The sequence below is a fragment of the Manis javanica genome, chromosome 2 (genome assembly GCF_040802235.1).
Source record: "Manis javanica isolate MJ-LG chromosome 2, MJ_LKY, whole genome shotgun sequence".
NCBI lineage: Eukaryota > Metazoa > Chordata > Mammalia > Pholidota > Manidae > Manis > Manis javanica.
In genome coordinates this window covers 131,451,013-131,469,233 of record NC_133157.1, presented here as the reverse complement: position 1 = coordinate 131,469,233, position 18,221 = coordinate 131,451,013, and the positions used below count along the sequence as shown (strand labels likewise).

The following is an 18,221-nucleotide window of genomic DNA, read 5'->3' as shown; positions in this document are numbered from 1 at the left end:
CTATTCTAGAGCATTCCTGACATAAACATTGACAAATTACATGCAGGTTTAAGTTTGCACAAGTGATTAATCATTAATCTGCTATTCTACAGTTGAAATTAATTATTACACTCATATTTACATGACTGGTTCAGATATGTCCAACTATTAACACAGTGCCATTTGCCCCAAATCATTTTTAAACACAATATTATATATTTAATGTACAACAAGGACAGAGAACAAGAGAAAATCAGATCAGAGCTCTAATTTCACATGTCTTATGTTCAGGTTTAGCTGGTTAACTTTTCTTAACTGCTGAGGTGATTAAAATGTTTTATTTGTTCTGTCCTCACAGAAGTTTAATAGGAGAATATCACTGCTATAATTAACTGGACCAGGGTGTACTTCCTCCAATTTTAGCTGTAAATATCATCACGATTTACTTACAACAATGTATTTGGATTTTCCATCTTTTCTCTTAAGAATGAATACAGAGGAAGCTTTGAGGAGGTTACACATGCTTAGTGGGAAAAATCCAAGGACCAGAGGCCTGAGAGCCATGTGGAGATGACTTGTTCTGTCTCCCTGCTGCTGGGAGGGCTCACCTGAACCATTTCAGACAGGTGGATAGGTATCTTGCTCTCCAGGTAAAGAGATTTTATAATTTGCATACAATTTGTGATGTGTAGTCACTCTCAGTTGTTTGAGAATATGATGCATAAGAAAAACAACTTCAGTCATAGCCAGAGCAAACAGAACTTCCATTTACTAGGTGCTTATTTTGTTCTGAGCATTGTTTCAGGTTCTTTTCACATATATAAATATATTGTCTTAAGATATTTATTATAACTTCATTATTATAGTAATTAAAACAGAGGCTTAAACTGTCTGAGGACAATATTGAAGTAGGTCTGATTGCTGGTGAAGAACTTCGGGAAAGCAGAAACTATGTGTGGTAAGAATATAAGTGATATGTCTAATATTCTATTTATGTGAATTCCCCCATGCTTTTTCATGTGGGAGCCAGAAAATTGCATGATTTGCTGTTTGCCTTGGCAGATGTGTGTAGGTAGGACATGTATGCAGTGTCTTCTAGTTGTGTTTGGTTGAAGGTGATGCTTCATCAGGTTCCTGCTCATGCTCAGCAGCCCTCGTTTTCTGTTATAATCAGGTATTGACGGAAAGTGAATGGAAACGGGCCTGAATGTTTCCTGAGACTTTTATTGAAATGAAGGAACAGAGAGGCTCACGGAGGAAGAGGACAATGGAGAACGGCTATTATATGGTTTTGCCTGAGCGTTCTCTCGCCATTTTGTTCCCTTTGGTTGATCTCTACTGTCCTATTGCTTCAAGTTCATCATCCTTCCCTTGGCTGTGTTGAGTCAGCTGATGAGTGTTAAATGCATTCTTCACCTGTGTTATCTTGGGATTTGTTTGTTTAGGCCTGGGGATTCTGTTCGATTCAAAATTTCCATCCATCCGCTGGAGTTCCCTGTCTCTTAGTGCGCACTATCCACTTTTTCCTCTAGCGCTTTTGATATTTAGCGCTGTTGCTTAAACACCTGTCTAATAGTTACAACTTTTGGCCATTTCTGAGGCTGGTTCTGTTGATGATTTTGTCTCTTGAAAATGGCATGTGTCTTTTCTCCTTGCTTCTATCCCTCATTACTTTTAATCAAATGCTAGCTGTGAAGCTTGGAGGAGTAAGACTGATGCCCAGACACAGGCACGCCTCTCCTGCTAGGCTGTCAGGACAGGAGGCTGAGTTTAATCTCATCAGGAGTTGAGCTGTGTTTGGTTGCTGAGGTGGTGGTCACCCTCCTCACCACCAACTTCGACTTCCTCCAGATTATCCTCGAGCTGAGGGTGAGTAGGGGATGGGGTTTTATTCCATGCTCCTTGCTCCTATTTAGCCCTAACAAATTGCTGAAAGTGGAGAGCTATTTTGAGGACCACCTGCATTTGATTCTCCTTTTCTTCCAAAGCCATGCTATTATCTTAATTCAAGTGTTTCATCACTTGGAACTCATATTTACAAGAAACAAAATAGTGTACACACTTTATCTTTCTCCAGATATGCAGCTATTTTTGCCAGCTCCATTTATTAAAGTCTTCTATCCTTTCCTACTAAATAGAAATATTATCCTTATATTAGCCTCTCATATTTTCCGTTTATCTATTTGAATATCTATACGTTAATGACATACAATTTTTATTTTAATGGCTCTACCATTGTTTTTCCCTGATGTCTAGTAGGTCAGATTGCTCCCTTCCTACTCTTCATATTCAAATTATTCTTGACTGTTTTTTGACATTTATTTCTCATATGAATTTTATGGTCATATAATTAAAATGGAATTTGATATAAGAATTAACATTATGCATTACACTGGAAAAAATTTACATTTTTTATATTAAAGACTTCTCATTCCAGAATATTATACAATTTCCCATTTTTTTCATATAGTATATTTCTCAATAAGATATTCTGTTTCTCTTAATATGGGATCTGTTTGCTTCTTAGTCATTTATACCTAGTATCTCAGGATTTTCTCATTATTCTGGGAGTTTTTTTCTAATCTTCCCCTCATTTATTAAACTAGAAAAAAAACCCTAATGGATTTTATATATTTATCTCATATCCATTCACCTTACCAAATTATTCTGTTAATTCTCATTTATAAAGACTCTTCTAGGTTTTCTAGTTATAAAATCATGTCATAAAAAAGGAGGTTCTTTTATCTTTTGAAATTTGCATTGCTTATTAAACTCTTATAATGACTAGATCTTTGATGACAATATTAAATTATAATGATAATATTAGGGATTCATGTCTAATATCTAATTTTAATTAAAATAAATTTTGTATTTTACCATTTAGAATAATAATTCCAGGTGTTTTGTAGAAATTGTCATTATTTGATTTAGGCAGTTCACATCAACCTCCTTTTTTAGCTTAAAGTTTTATAGAGGAATGACTTAAGGAGAATTTTATCAAACATCTTTTTAACATCTTTTATTTGTTTTCTTTTGTATGTTTGTATAATGGAGCTAACATGTTCAAACAGTGGTTCATCTTTGTGCCTATACCATGCCCATGCCAACCAACGGAATGTGCCTGAAAAGAAAAAAACCCACCTGGGGTAACTCTTAAGTCTGTCCACCGGAGTCCTTTTACTCTCCTCCTCCCACAAGCCCTTTCTCCCTCATCCTCATCCCGGGTTGATGACATTACTTTCTGCATCTCTGAGGATTGGGAACCAATATGAAGAGGTCATCCACAGACCACCGCACCCCCACCCCAACACACACACACACACACACACACACACACACACACACACACACACACACTGATGACCTGCATGAGTCTCTGCCTTCTCTCCTGTCACTCTTTGCCAAGCTGCCTTTCTTCCTGCCTGTTCAGGGACATCACTCCAATAAAGCTTTCCTCTTTCTTGTGTTTAATCTTCCCAACCACTATAGAAGCATGCTGTTATTTTTCCAATCGTTAAAAAAATAAAAACCTCTCTTTATCCTGGGTTCCTGCGCCATTATTGCCTCCTTTTTATCTATCCTTACAGCAAAACTCTGCTGAGAGCAAGGGGTTAGGTTACCATAAATGGCCAATTCCTCCCAACAAACCTCTTCATACATTCTCTGTTTAATCTTTCACCATTTCACTTATCATCTAATGTGTTAGGTATATATTATCTATTTATTTTGTTTGTTGTCAGGGAACATGTTATTTATTCAACAAAAAATCATTCCATAAATATTGAAAACAAAACCAGAATATAATTCCTAATATTTTAATACGTTCTCATCTGTATTCATAAATCTGATCTAGCTGCAGTTTTCCTTTATTGTTCAATCTTTATCGGCTTTTTAAAAGAGTTATATTGCCTTTGTAAAGTGAATTGGGGAGGTCTTTCATCTTTTTTCTAAGGTCTGGAATAATTTAACTGTGAAAAGCCCTCTTTCTTTAAGGTTATATAAAATTCAAGTTACATAAACCTCAGCTGGGAAGCCATCTGTTCTCGGTGTCTTTTTCAATGGTAGATCTTTAAGTGTCTTTTTCTAAACTCTCTTATGGTAACTGATGTATTTAAGTTCCCCTTCCTTTCTTCTTGGGTGATTTTTGGCAATGTATATTTTGCTGGGAAATCATCCATTTCCTCTAAATTTTCAAATGTCTTGTCAGAAAGTTTCACATACATATATTTTTATGACTGCTTTAATTACTTCCATGTCTACTGTTACGTCTTGTTTCTCCCTCCCAATTTGGTGTATTTTTGCCTTCTCTCTTTTTCCTTTCAACAAGCTTATGAGGCTTTAATATAATTAAATTGACTTAAATTAGATTTGAACTTTTAAATTTCTGCTGCCTTGTTAATTTTTTGTTCATTTTAGCACTTGATAAGGATTTCCATTTCCTATTTGCTTTTTAAATTGTTTTTTAAATTCTTAGGATGAGCACAAACCCCCTTTATTATTTTACTTTCTTTGTAAATAATGATATTTCATGCCAATTTTTTTTTTCCTCTTTGGGAAGGGACTTTTCCTCTTTGGGAAGGGACTGCCTTCACTTTGTCCCCAGGTTTAGCTGTGGAGAATGTTCTTCTTTACTTTTCACACAGTTGCAATTTTCCTTCTGATTTTTCTCTGTGATCTAAGAGTTATCTGTCTAGTAATATACTGCTTAGTTCCCAAAGGGTTCTAATTTCTGACCACTTTATATTATTATTTCTAATATTATTAGTTCATGTTCACAGAATCAACTCAATTAAGGTTTTATTTTTTTTAAATATACTGAGGCATTATTTTGGGCCAAGAAAGTGATTGATTTTGTGAATGATCTGTGAACATGTCAATAAAAACAATTATCTTTTCAAAGAATGTAAAATTTGGTTTATACCAATTAAACAACATTTATTCAATTTATTATTTAATTCTTTAATGTAATATTTTTTATCATCATTTCAACTCTTAAATTTTGAGGTTGGCATACTTTTTCTGTCTTTTAAATCTTTCCAGATCTCAAAGGAGCTGATTAAAATATCCCCCACTAAAGTCACAATATTAACATTTAGTTTTTGCTTTGTTACTTAGTTTGGTACATATGAATAATAGAATGTCCCTCTTCTTCATTTCTGTTGTTTTTAATTTAAAGTTAATATTCTCCCGATGGTCCTCTAACTTTCTCTTTTGTTGCCATTTGTGGAGTGCCTGTTTATGGCTCACCTTGAGGTATTAGAATGTATTTGCTATTTGATGTTAGCACCTCCTCAAGAGTTCTTTCAGATGGACTGTAAGGCTGATATATTTTCCAAATGACTGCATATCCACATCTTTTGTTTGGAAAACTGGTTGACCTTTCTCATATATTGTCTCAATATATTGTTCCAGTGTCTTCTAAAGGAAGAGTCCCTTCCACCTATAGACTTAAGATGGTTCAAGGTCTCCTATTTATTTCTGTTTGCATCTTTATTTCTTAAAACTCATTATTTTCTTTATCTGAGGTATATCTGGGAAATTTTTCCCAAGTTCATTAAGTTCTTCTTTCCATCTAGAATTCCTATTAGGTTCATAGTCTTCTCTTGGGCTTTCTTTTCTGGTCTCATCTTCTTCCCATAATTTCCAACTGTGTAATTTTGCACTGTGCTTGGAGATATTTCTTATACTAGGTTTTCCAGACTTCTAATTTTGTCTTCAATAATAACCATCTTCTTTTCCAACTCCTGTAGAAACTACTTTAGACTTTAGCTTCAGAGAACTTTCTCATGCAGCACTTGGCTTTTTTCGACTGTAGCTCTCAGCTGTGGCTCCATTTCTCTAAAAGGGTGTGCTCTTTGCCGTGGCTGTCTTTCCTTTCTAGGGCTGTGCAGACCTCATAGATGTGTGGTATTTTGTTTCATTTGTTCACTGCAGCTCATATCTGGTTGGTGTAGCACCCCAAATGCCAGCCGTCCTAAAACTGGAGACTCAAGGCAAAGTGATCCATCCCTCTGTGGGCCACTAGTGCTGAAGCCAGCACTTCTCAGCCACCTCCTGAGACACCTGCCTGAGGCCTGCTTCCTAGTCACCTGCCTTCATGTCTCCGACATTCAGAACAGGTGGGGCTCTGCTCCAGTCATCTACTTCCTCACCCTTGGGAGGCCAGAGCAAGTCAAGCAGAGCCCAAGATGACCTCCACCCAGGGGTCTCCTATCTCTGCAGTCTTAGCACTTCCCAGGACTCACTGCCTATGTTCCTGACCATTGAGGACTACAGTGCTGATGCCACCCAGGTTATGTCCAGCCCTTGGGGGAGGCCACCCATGCGGCTGCCATTGGACATGGGAGAGAAGCCTGGGGAGGTTGTGCTGGTGATGGAGGGGCAGGAAGGAGGGTTTAGGCCTTGTGACCCCCAGATTCCTCCCCTAAGTGTCTCCCCTGATGGTTTCCCATGAATCCCTTATGAGTCCTATTTAAAATTATTACCCTTTGTCCTTAGTGGAAATAGCTTTTTTGTTTTCATGTATTTTCCAAGATATTAAAACACCAGTTTAATATCTTCTGTAGTATTTTGAAAAACACCACCAATTTTATACTTTTGCATTTTCACTCTACACACATAGTTAAAAAGTATTAGGTGAAACCATTTAGATAAAACAACAACAATGAATGTGTTCTAAACTAAATTCTTTCTCCATAAAGGCTGAAGCCCTGGTGGTGGCCTGGGCCCAGTGTGGGCTGTGCCAGGGCTCTGGCTCCCTTTCCTCGAGGCACAGTGGCCCCGGGAGTCTGTGCCCTGGCTGCCCGTGCTGCCATGTTGGCTCTAATGCTGTTTCCAACTGTGGGCTTTATATGTTTCATCAGCTTGGCTCCATTCGGTGAAAAATGTATCCTCATTGTTCAAAGCATGAACGCAAAACCCCGTCAGCCTACCAATTTTAGGATAAAATAGCCTCATCATATCCTTCAAATATTTCTCAGACACACTAGGTGATTTTGCTTATGTTAAATTTTCTATGAATGTTGTCCTTAAACCAGACATGCTTAAGTGCCTGTACTTGCGTTTTGGTTTGATCCTTTAAAATTTTGCGTTTTTGATTTCAGGATGACAAGTGTATCTCTTATGCCTATAATTGAAGTAGACCTTTCAACTCGATGTCTCTGGTGGAAGTAGCCTGCATGTGGCCCTGTGAGCTCACGGTCTGCTGATCTGACTGCTTTTCTAGGTTCCCACACCACCAGGTGACAACCAAGGCCCCCAGGAATTCTGGGAGTGTTTTCTCAGTCTACTTCATGCTTCTCCTCCAGGCCCTAATCTAACAGATGAGTAACCGGAACCAGAGAAGTACCAGGCCGCACCTGAGGGAAACTGACACCTGGGCCCCCTCCCCTGGAGCGTCGTCTCATCCACATGGCATCACGTCAGACTGCCCACTTTTAAGATGTACTTAAAGAAAACAAAAGAAACTAATTAAAACATGTACAGAGACATTCTCTTTAGAATGATTACATTTCAGTAGCATAAACTAAGTGCTTTAATAGTTACAATTTCATTAAAAAATAAGTATTTGGGGAGACCTGTGTTGCTTTCTGTTGGCTGGCCTGTGGAACCTGGCATAGCTGGGGAGGAATCACTGTGTCCCCATCCTCAGAGTCCAGCCCCATCCTCTCCTTCTATGAACCTGTCTAAAAAGAGAAACTCTAGTTGCCCAATGTTAGAAAGAAGGTTCCACAAACTAAATAAATTATAGGTAGAAAAACTCATTACGAGTGAATGCGTGGAGTCCCTGAGGGTCAAGAGCAGTCGGCATCCATGCTGAGCACATCCCCAGAGGGAGAAGGAAAGGGACCATGTAGACTCAGGCCGCCTGCTGGGAGGACATTTCTCTGGGGAGAGCCCTCTAGCTGCTTGACCATTCCACCACCTCCCAGGAGCCTGCCCAGCCATCCCTGCTCCCCAGAGAGCTTTTACAATGCACTCTAAGGTCTAATGTTGGCATGGAAAGTGGCATTCACCTTTCCTGCCTCTCAGAAACATCTGTTTGAAGCAGACCACTGGGGTGGGTCACCAGGCTGGGAAGATGGGCACTCCCATGGCAGCCCAGGAATAAAAACATTTTAATGAAATTTCTCTCTATCAAAGGGAGAATTTTTAAAAGCTTATTTTCTATTTAGGTTGATTTTGGTTTTGTTATTTTAACATTTTATTATTGGAAACTTTCTTTAAATGGCAATAACATATTTTCCGAATACACTGATCTATTCAGGCTTTGCTTGACTGCAATTAATTTGCACTTCTGTCCCCCCAACAACAGCAGGCACGGTGAATTAACTGAGAACAACCACTTTGGGATTGTTTTAGGATTTCTCAGGTGCTGGCCCACTGCTGCTAGGACTTTTCCCAAGAAACAGATAATGAAGAGGGGTGGATTACATGGTTATTATCTGAGGAAAAGGAGATAAATCTTTCACTAAAATGTGGCAAGGAGACATTCTATGGAAAAAGTCTGAAACATGGCTTAAAATTATCTGTTGGGAAGGCCAGGAGCTTGTGAGGAGCCAGGAGTGATTGAGGGCAGTGAGGTGACGCGTTTCTAAAGCATTCATATAGATCATCAGCATACTTTGAAGTGGGTGGGACTGAAATGAAATAGTGGAGATAAGCCATAAGTGAATTCTCCCAGCAAGAATGAGATCATGTTCTGAGGATGAGAAGCTGCACCACCACCAGCAGGTCAGAGAGGGAAAGCCCAGGAAAGGCCCGGGAGGGACTGAACAGTGCGTGTGGCCCATGGGTGCAAAACGAGGAAAAGGGAGTGTTTTCCAGGAACCAACAGCTTGGGTGATTTGCTCTATCTTACTGCCTACAGTGCGATTGATGCCTGCAATTGCATCAGTGTGATTCATTTTTGTGTCAATGTAAACATTTTAAAATGTAACAAAAAGCATAGGTGTAGAAACACTAAAGTAGGTAATAAAAAGTGGGGGGACCCAGTCAGCCATTTCCCCACCCAAAGATGCCTACAATAACCATGATTCTGTACCTCTTCCTGGCAGTTACCTATGAGCTAAGCACACACAGAAAGTGGGAACAGATCGGTGCAGAGTGACTTCAAATCCTGTGCTCTGCAAGAGGCATGTGAGACCCTCCAGCCACCCAGGGCTTTCGCCCCCCTCCCCCAGACAGTGGAGTTCACAGCACAGGTTCCATAACTAAGGTGCACCCAGGGGTTAGAATTACTGGGACCCACCTCTCCACTTAAACTTGTGGGTCTCACATTTCTCTGTAGACACTAGAATATCTACCTCAGCCTCAGGGGGGATGTTCTAAGATGGGGAAGAATGGTGACACCCAATAAATGCCTCTGTGCAGTGCAGGCCCTGTGTGGCTGTGCTCAGCTGCCACAGTGTGCAGGGATTACTAATGCAGATGGCATGGTGGCTGGAAGTCCAAGATCAAAGTGCCAGCAGGGCTGTTTGTCACTGTGTCCTCAGGGGGCCTTTTCTCTGTGTGGGGAGAAAGAGAGAGGGAGGGAGATGCTCGAAGGCAGCCATCAGAGCCTGCCTTATTTGTAGTTTCTCTCCAGTCCTTGGCTAGAAGCATCAGTTAGTTCAGTAAATAGTGGACCTATCCTGTATCTGTTGAACACATGTCTAAGGTTAAATGATCCTGGCTGCAATTTGAGGCACATCTTCCTTTTCATTCCATTTCATGGGGGGAGTCACGTGTTTTTTTAAGAGCTCTACAAAAATCAGGAACATCCCATCAGTCTCTGACTGGCACCTCCCTTTGGAGGATTGCCACCCATATTCCAGGTTCATGAATTTGGTCAATGGCTATAAATAATCAACTTTCTTAATTCCCAGGAGTGTTAACTAGAAAGTTAGCTATCTACATTCCCTCCTAATTAAGCACTTTGGTGAGCTGCAGTTAGTCTTAAATTTAATAATTTTATTGGTATCCTAAAATTGCAGCAGGAAAGATTAATTGTGGAAATAATTAGAAAACTGAGCATGAACGCTATTCAGCAGTTGCCATCATATTATTCTCCTTCACTTCATTTCAGAAAAGCAGTGAATGTACAAATGGAAAATGATTCGTTTGTGGCCCAACTTAGATTTTGGAAAAAGAATATAAAGCTTTTATAAAGACACTGAAATCAGCTTTATCGACCACCTCATAATAGTAGTTAGCCTTACAAAAAAACCTTTTTAGAGCTTTTGAATCAGCTTCCATCAACTTTCCCATCAGCTTATATGAACTACATATAAAGCTACAAGAATTCAAGAGAAATGATGAAGGATGAGGTGTGTCTATCCAGTCAGATTCTCTCTCACAAGGCTGGGATCCCCTGTCCATGCCTACTTGCCCACCTCAGTGTCCATGTGGCTATTTCTCCTGAGTTGGGGCATAGATGGGTTCAACCTGTGTGAGGCCCACACTTCCTTCGGCACTTAGCATGGGTCCTCCTGAGGATCTCTTGACTCTGTGTGCTTCCTCCCCCTGTTAGAATAGGATGGATGAAGTGATGGGGTGTGGCACTTCCCAGACATAGGATTCCATGTGTAATGGATTACTGGGTTTGGTTTTTCCCAGTTTCCATGGCCAACATGAGAAAAATTTGAAACGTGATGCCTCCAAGCTGAAGGCGACTTGCACTTTAGGTTAAGTTGTATGTCACCTGTGTATTATCATTTAGGATTTGCATGAGGTGAATCATTTGAGGTGAGTCATTTGGGGAGGCAGCAAAAACAGAGGAGTATGGAATGTAAAAAAAAAGCTCAAGGTCAGTTTTAATATCAATTAACAGTGTGCATGAGTAGAGTGGGAAATGAAGCTTGTCGTCACGTGACGTGAGGAATCGTGTGCCTATACCTGAATCAGTTACTCTCTCCAGGGGAGAGACAAGCAGCTTCTGAAAGGCCTGAAAGAGTTCAAGCTGGCGGGTGGGGGATAGTACAAGAAGAGCTAGTGAAGCTTCTCCTTCTCTGCTCCCATGGCAAAGACAAGCTCTAGGAAACATTTACCTACTGGATTCTAAAACTGTTTCCATGGAACTGCCTGTACCCTGGCCTTCTAAAGGAATCAAATCCAAGTTGGAGTTTTGCATGTTAAATCAGAAATGTAGAAATATTACATTCACACTTAATAAGCCCCTTTGGAAAATACTGATCAGAATGTCCCATTTTCTAAAAAATATTTTCAATTGGTGTTCCAATCACTGTATTAATTAATATGACCTCCATAAAATTAATCAGTCTCTTTTAGGCCTAAAGATGTCAGTTTGAATACTTTAAAAACAATTCAAATGAGTTGCAATTTTATATCATCTTTGAGCCATATATGGATTGATGAATGTTCCCAAGTCATCACACATTAAAATGCAACCAAACAGGTAATTATCATATACCATCAAATATAATTATACATGCTAATCTCCATAAAATCCTGCAAGTTAATGTCATATATTAGCAGTTAATCTTACAGTGTGGATGGGACCAGGATGCATTTTTATGAACTCTCTAATCTGTATCAGCAGAAAATGTACCGAATGAGGGAGAAAGCAGTGAAATGATTGCTCAAGAGAAATACAGCATATTTTGAAATGTGCCACTCCTATAAGAAAGCTGCTTCTAATTCGGGAGCCTGGACTGACAGCCTGGAATCCTATCAACTGGCACAGGGAGGCAACACCCAGAGAAGCTATTTTCCTTGTCTCGGGGATTATTCTCAGAGGCTCCCAGGGCAGCCAGATCAAAGGACTATCTCTCCGCCTGAATGTTTCTTATCCTCCTCCACTGCCCTACCCCTGAACAACTCACAACAAAGACATGGGGAGGAGTTTCATGGTGGGTTCCCTTTGACGTAAGAGCCCTAGCAATCAGTGCATGAGCACCGAGCCCTAACAGCTCTTCCTGGATTCCTAGGAACTATCAACCCATCCACCTGGAAATTCTCTGAAAGAATTCTTCTGTATCTAATTAGCCCTCAGCGTCTTGCATCTTCTCTGCTGAACCACAAGGTCCTAGATGAAAGTGTTGTCAAATAACCTTCTCCACCTATTCCAACTAGTGTGAAGGCTATGCCCATGTTATCATTCAGATCATTCAAAAGAAGATTTGTTTCTTAAAAGAAGCAGCTCTGATAGGTAAGGAGAGCCAGGCTGAATTGTGTTTCAAAGAATGTATATTCCATCTTCAAACTAGGCAGGGGTTAGAGCTGGGGGTGGAAACAGCTGCTCCCTGATGGCAAAGACAATCAACTCCTGCTCTAAAAGGGAGAAACAGGCCTGAGGTGGGGTCAGGCAGGCCCAGCAGCAGCAGGTCAGAGGGCAGCATCTATGTGCCCATGAGGATGCAGCACGGGCCTGGAGCTATGAACGACCATTTGCAGAGGGAACTGGCAGAATGGCCAGGCAGGAGGACTGCTTCTGGGTTTTCCTGATTCACAGAATCAAAGGCTCTGGGGTCATTGCTTACATTCAGGGGTCATTGCTTGCACAGCTGTCAGTGGTTAAAGGAAACAGTTGGGACCCTAGAGTCCTGGAGAGCGAACAGCAAGGGAGCAAGTTCAGCTCCGGCATGGAACCGCTGCCCCTCCAGGGCTTGTCTGGAAGACTGGGAGCCTGGTGCAGCTCAGCCAGGCCGGCCCAGACCCGAGGTCTAACCCAAGAGGAAGTCGCCACTGTCACCTGCAAAGAATTTGTTTTGGGGCAAAAATTGCTCTGAGGGAAATGTACATTTTGGGCATCTAGTAAAAATTAGGTATGATTACTCACTGTTGTTGTAGAATCAGTTTTAAGTAGGGGGTTCAATCTCCTTTTGCCCCTGATGGCAGCTGGTGCTGCTGTTCTCCACATGCTGTGATTGCGTTGTCTCCACTCAGCGTGCCTTCCAGAAGCCACTCCAGGAAATCCCAATGGCTTCAATCACTGCGTCGTGAGGCTGAAATGACAATTACAAACACAACTGTAAGGCAGGGAGGAAGGACTTCGGGGAATAAGGAGGTGGGCTACATCTGCAAACCTGTGTGCACTGCCACTGTGCTGAGGTCGCACCCCGGGGCATATCACCTGACTCACCAAAAGGAGAAGAAGTTATTTTGCAACGATTTACAGATGGGAATCTCAGGCATGGGCATCCTAATCAGTTTTCATAAAATCAAACAGTGAGAAGCCATAGTTTAGAGTCACATCCTTTGGATTCCAATGTCACTTTTATTCCTTAAGAACCAATAGCGGTAGCATCTATCTGATTGCTCATTGGGCTAATCAAATTGTCGAAGCACAAGTCTGTGTGGGTGTGTGGGTGGGTGGAACCAACGAGAGGGGTGGAGACAGGGAGAGGTAGAGGGCAAGCCCTCAGGGAGAAATGACCTTCCACTTTGGCCTTGAGTAAGAGCAGAATTTTAATAGTTAGTGATGGGATGCTTTGCAATTGTAGAGCAGAGCGCATGTGGGCACTAGCCACTCAGGGCACTATTACCTAAGGGAGGGCTTCTCGCATTGTCTCTGAAGATCCTTGCTTTATTTGCTACATACAGGTCACATATGTCTGGGCTACTCTGAGAGGTATCACTGGAGCTCACTCATCAAAGACTCAGAGGCATACAGCAAAGAAGCTGACTGACTGTCTACTGAACTAGTCCCAGCAGCCACGAGCCGTCCACAGGCTGTCCTCCCTGGGCACATGTGGGCTTCCAAAGCGCATCTGCCCAACGCCCAGCACTGCCTCATGGGAAGGCCTTTCCCCATGGAAGGGGAAAGATCAAAGCTGGTCCCCTAGGCCTGGCCAGGCTGATGGTGTCAAGGACAGATGCCTCACCTGCCCTGAGCTATCACATCCCACTTTTGGGATTTGGAGCTGAAACTAAGAAAATTCCATCTGTCTCTCTGGAAGGTTAAAACTGTGAGAGGCAAACAAGAACCAGAAGATAGCCAGATCCTGTTAAATGAAGCAGCAAAACAGGACAGGGGAAAGAAACAGAGACAGAGACACAAAGATAAAGAAGTAGCCGTGTGGCGAAGCAGGAATGAGAACCAGCACCTTCTTCAAGCTTCTCTTCATTCCTGCTCAGCAGTTCTGAGATGTCCCATGTCCTGTGACAAACTTCCACTTTAAGCTAAATGTTTATTTCTGTTGCCTGAAACTAAACACTCTGACCAAAAAGATGGTGAAGCCTGTGGCTGAGCTCTGTGTGCGGTAATCATCTCATAACAGTCTTTAGCATAGATTCAAATGCAAAAGGACCAAAAGCAAAACATTTCTATGTAGTAAAGTCTAATAATTAATTTTCTCCTGACCTAGAATTCATAGGAATTAGGAAGTGGTCTGCAGGAGCTGGCCAGCACTCTCCAGTTCACACACACAAGCAAGAGGGGTCAGGCACCAGCACCAGGCTCAGAGCACTCATCCTCATGTACAGCACAGAACAGCTGTGCCCCCTTCCTGTCCCAAGTCTCAGCTACTGCTCGTGCTCATTCTTGCAGTGTTGATCCATTTGAGCTTTCTAACTACGTAAGACTAACCTTGCTCTCTGTAGTTCTTCTGTTCCAGTTATGTGAAATAAATTTCAACCATGTGTCCTATATGCATTTAAGATTCTAGAAGAACCCCTTAGAGGTTGACCCAACAAATAAATGACCTAGTATTTGCAAGCCGTTGGAATGCCTGGTGCACAGTAAGTGATTAGTGAAGGCCTGCCTACTACCTCCAGAACATTCACACACTTCTGGATGTCTCTTTGCCTCTAGGTGGGGACAGGTCACCATTTCTGGCTGATGTACCAGGAAGAAATGGCATGGATTATAGGTAGACTGACACCAATAAGCGTAGCTGTGCATTTTGCTATGACTTTCTTTTCCCACCGTGCCACCGAGTTTTAGCACACGGGGGCTGCAGACCGTGGTGTGGGAGCATTCACAGGACATGGTTCTCCAGTATCAGTGAGGGGCAAGGCCCTCATCTGGCCTGTGTTGTACAGGCAAGGGGCCAGAGGTGGGTCGTAATCATGTTAAGTCTCTACACAGTGATAGCATTGAGCATTGATAGCACAGAATAATTTCTCCCATCAAGAAACAGGAAACTGTCTCACAACTTTTGCATCCTATGTACCAAACTGAGGCAGGGCAATATTTCATTAAAGAGCAAAATTACAAAGAATCAGGTCCGAATCTTGGAGCTTCACACATGCTCTTCATTTGGAGCACTCCGCCCTTCTTACTGAAATCCTTAGCCACAGGGCAAACACAAGAGTAAGGGGTGGCCTCTTGAAAAGTGTCAGGTCTCCAACAGCTCTGGACTCCTCCCTGTTTGCTGCAGGCTGGTAGCCTTGGGGTAGTGGACATTATGTCAACTGCAGGAGTTTCCCATGTACTTAGAGATGAGGAAAGTGGAGATCAAGTGAAGGGACATGTGTAACACCACAGTATCTGGAAAGTTCCATTGATGTGAGCTACAGAGCTTGGTAAGCAGATGGACTGGTGGCACTTGTGAGGTAGGCAGATGTGAGCCCCAGTGCTGTGGCCGGGCCCAGGGGCATTGCATAGGGGATGCCCACCCACATGGACCATCCCAGAGCGCTGCTGGCACTCACATTGGTTCTGATCACAGAATGTCTTTGAGTCCCCTTGGACTTTGAGGGAAGTCCAGCAAAAGCAAGAATAGTTTGATTATAATTTGCCACAAGCACTAGCAGAGTCTGCCCAAAGAAGGTTTTAAGTTTATTATAGGAAGTGAAAGCAGAACAAGTCCATAAAAAAAGGCTTTCTTTTGTATTGTTTGTTCTGTTTGTTTTTGTGCTAGGCCTGTGATTTTCCTGTTTGGCTTGGTTTAAGAAACCCTCCCATTTCGTTAACGACACAGAGGCTGCAGAGTGGGCAGGTCTGGCTTTCTTTGCATGCCTCTGAATGCATATAATTTCTGGCTATTTACAGGGAGCAATGCCAAAGTTTATGGGTGTGCTGAGAAAAAAATGGCAGGAATCTCAGCAAAGTGACAAACGGCCTAATGGGGGCAGGTGAGCCAAATGTCCTTGGCAAGGAAATGCCTGGACCCTGACCAGAAACTGAATTTTAGTGTTTCAGGTTTTGCTAATCTGCAAGAGAAGGATCCAGACTTGCTCTAAAATAAAGACCAGGTTTCAATGAAAACACTGTTCTGTTTTTTCTCCTGAAACTAGAAGAGTGATAAGGTGTGACAATGACCCAGCCAGTCCCTGGGTTAAGTGCGTGAGTTACAATGTCCAAGTGCATGTATGTCGAATAGGTGTGATATGGGATGAGATGGAATTAGGGCCCTCATGGGAAATAATTTTATATTTGCAAAACAATTTAAAACAATGCATTTCACAAATTGCAGAAGTCACTCAAGTCAGTGGTGAAAATGTGTTTCCATCCAGAGTAGAAACAGAGAAACTGAGGCAAAGCAGTACCCAGATGGAAAGCCCCCTACCTCCTCTTCTGCTGTGCCCAGTAGACGCTCATGATCCAGATACAGTTCTGTCCATTTAGATGATTTCTGTGGACCTTTACTTAGTTCACTGTTTTGTTATTATTACTGGTGAAAGAATATGCTTCTGTTTTCAAATGTGCACATTAAGTCAAACCAGATTCTCAGGAGCATGCTTCTGCTTTTACCTTACTCCAAAGCTGGGCAAATGGCATCTGTTTGCCCTGCACACAGAGACTCTGCACTTGCAGGCTCTCACAGCCTCAGTCTCTGACCCATATCATCTATCCCAGGCTGCAGAAAGTCACTTCTGAGTATTCCTTCCATAGCCATATCTTGGGAGTGTGGAAACTGCACTGCCCTCTCTGGAAACACCTTTATAATTGCCAAAGCCTTTTTCTGTTTCAGAAGTTGAAACATTTACAATTTTTTCCCACTACCTGCCTCGTCAGTAAAATATGCCATTATTTCCAACAAGGTGAGTGCTACAGGGGTACATTGTGCAGAAATGTCAAATAAACAGTGATGTCTGCACTGGGTTCCATCATGTTCCAGTGCCAATTTTGACCAAAGCATGGTGTTAGTGGCAACTCTGACAGAATTAATTGTGCAGACATCGAACGTGATTTCAAGGGGCCTTAAGGATCTGGACATCTGTTAGAAATCATATTCCATCAAAAATAGAAGTCCTGGCTTCTTTTCATGCTCGTCCTGGCTTGGACGGTAGAGAGGACGGCACAACCTGATTGAGTCACATGTGTGTGTGGCATGCACTCTGTCCAGGACAGGCCTTGCTGTACAGTTCACGGCGGGGCTCTTGGAAACAGTTAGCCCTGGTTTTCATTTCCTGTTCTTCCTCTTATTGGTTCTGTGACTTTAGGAAAGTCATTAACACCTATGAGCCTCAGTGTCCTCTTTTATAAACGAGGACAGTTACAGTTGTCACCTCTCAGGACACCTCAAGAATTAAATGACATGAGAAGAAAAGTACTGATGGCATCACCTCCTCACTAGTGCCCCTTCCTAAGATCTCCAGACTGAAGTGCATCTCTATCCCTGTGGAGTTTCCTGGCTTCCAAGGCAAGCAAGAACCCTCCCCTGGCAAAGACAGCCTCCTCTGTGTCCTCAGTTCTTACACCCTCTTGTTCTTCGAGGAGCCATTGCTCCAGTGACCTGTTTGCCTGGATGTAACCTTAACCACCAGCAGACTGTCCTCCCTTGTGGTCCCGCACAGCCTGGCCCGGCCGCCTTTGTGTCCGCCACAGCCTCCAGGGCCTCCTTTCCTGGCCCCCTGCGACTGTCCTCTGCCTCCCACACAGTGGTTGCGTCCTCCCTCGTTCCCATCGCTGCGGCCTTGCCAGCTTGCATGCTCTTCTGATTGAGCAGACTCCCTAGGCACCACCTGAAGGCAAATGCCCGATAGATCCTTTGAGACTTTTAATAGTTGAGTACAGACTCTATTTTAGAAATGTTTGTTTTGTTCTGCTTTTAGAGTTGTGAAGGCATCCATCCATTGTTTTGTAGCTTTCAGAATTACTATTAGGAAGCCCAAAGTCATTCTACTTTGATCTTCTATATATGACCTATTTTTATTATGTTTTCTCTGGAGGTTTGATGCCTTCTCTCTTTGCTGAGATTTCATAGCAGAATTCTGTGGTTAAGTCTGTTTTCATCTCCTATTGCAGGTTTTCAGTGGGTCCTTTTGGCCTAGAAATCCTCTGTTCTCAGAAGTATTATTGAAGTATTCTTTTGATATTTTCTTGCTCTGCATCTTCTCTTTCTCCTTTGTCTAAT

At 42.2% G+C, this 18,221-nt stretch overlaps 2 long non-coding RNA genes across 5 annotated transcripts in view; one reads left to right on the top strand and one right to left on the bottom strand.

The window, feature by feature from the left end:
- The window catches only part of LOC140847883 (uncharacterized), a 60,933-nt gene extending 53,282 nt beyond the window's left edge, over positions 1 to 7,651 (top strand). Inside the window, exons 4-7 of one of the 4 annotated variants that reach the window (XR_012128144.1) lie at positions 466 to 629; positions 1,154 to 1,267; positions 5,914 to 6,098; positions 7,083 to 7,651. This is a non-coding gene — a long non-coding RNA (uncharacterized lncRNA). The other 3 variants (XR_012128147.1, XR_012128146.1, XR_012128145.1) reach the window with 3 other exon arrangements.
- The window catches only part of LOC140847884 (uncharacterized), a 62,183-nt gene that overhangs the window by 27,860 nt on the left and 16,102 nt on the right, over positions 1 to 18,221 (bottom strand). Inside the window, exon 2 of the long non-coding RNA XR_012128148.1 lies at positions 12,758 to 12,923. This is a non-coding gene — a long non-coding RNA (uncharacterized lncRNA). The remainder of the gene's footprint in view (positions 1 to 12,757; positions 12,924 to 18,221) is intronic.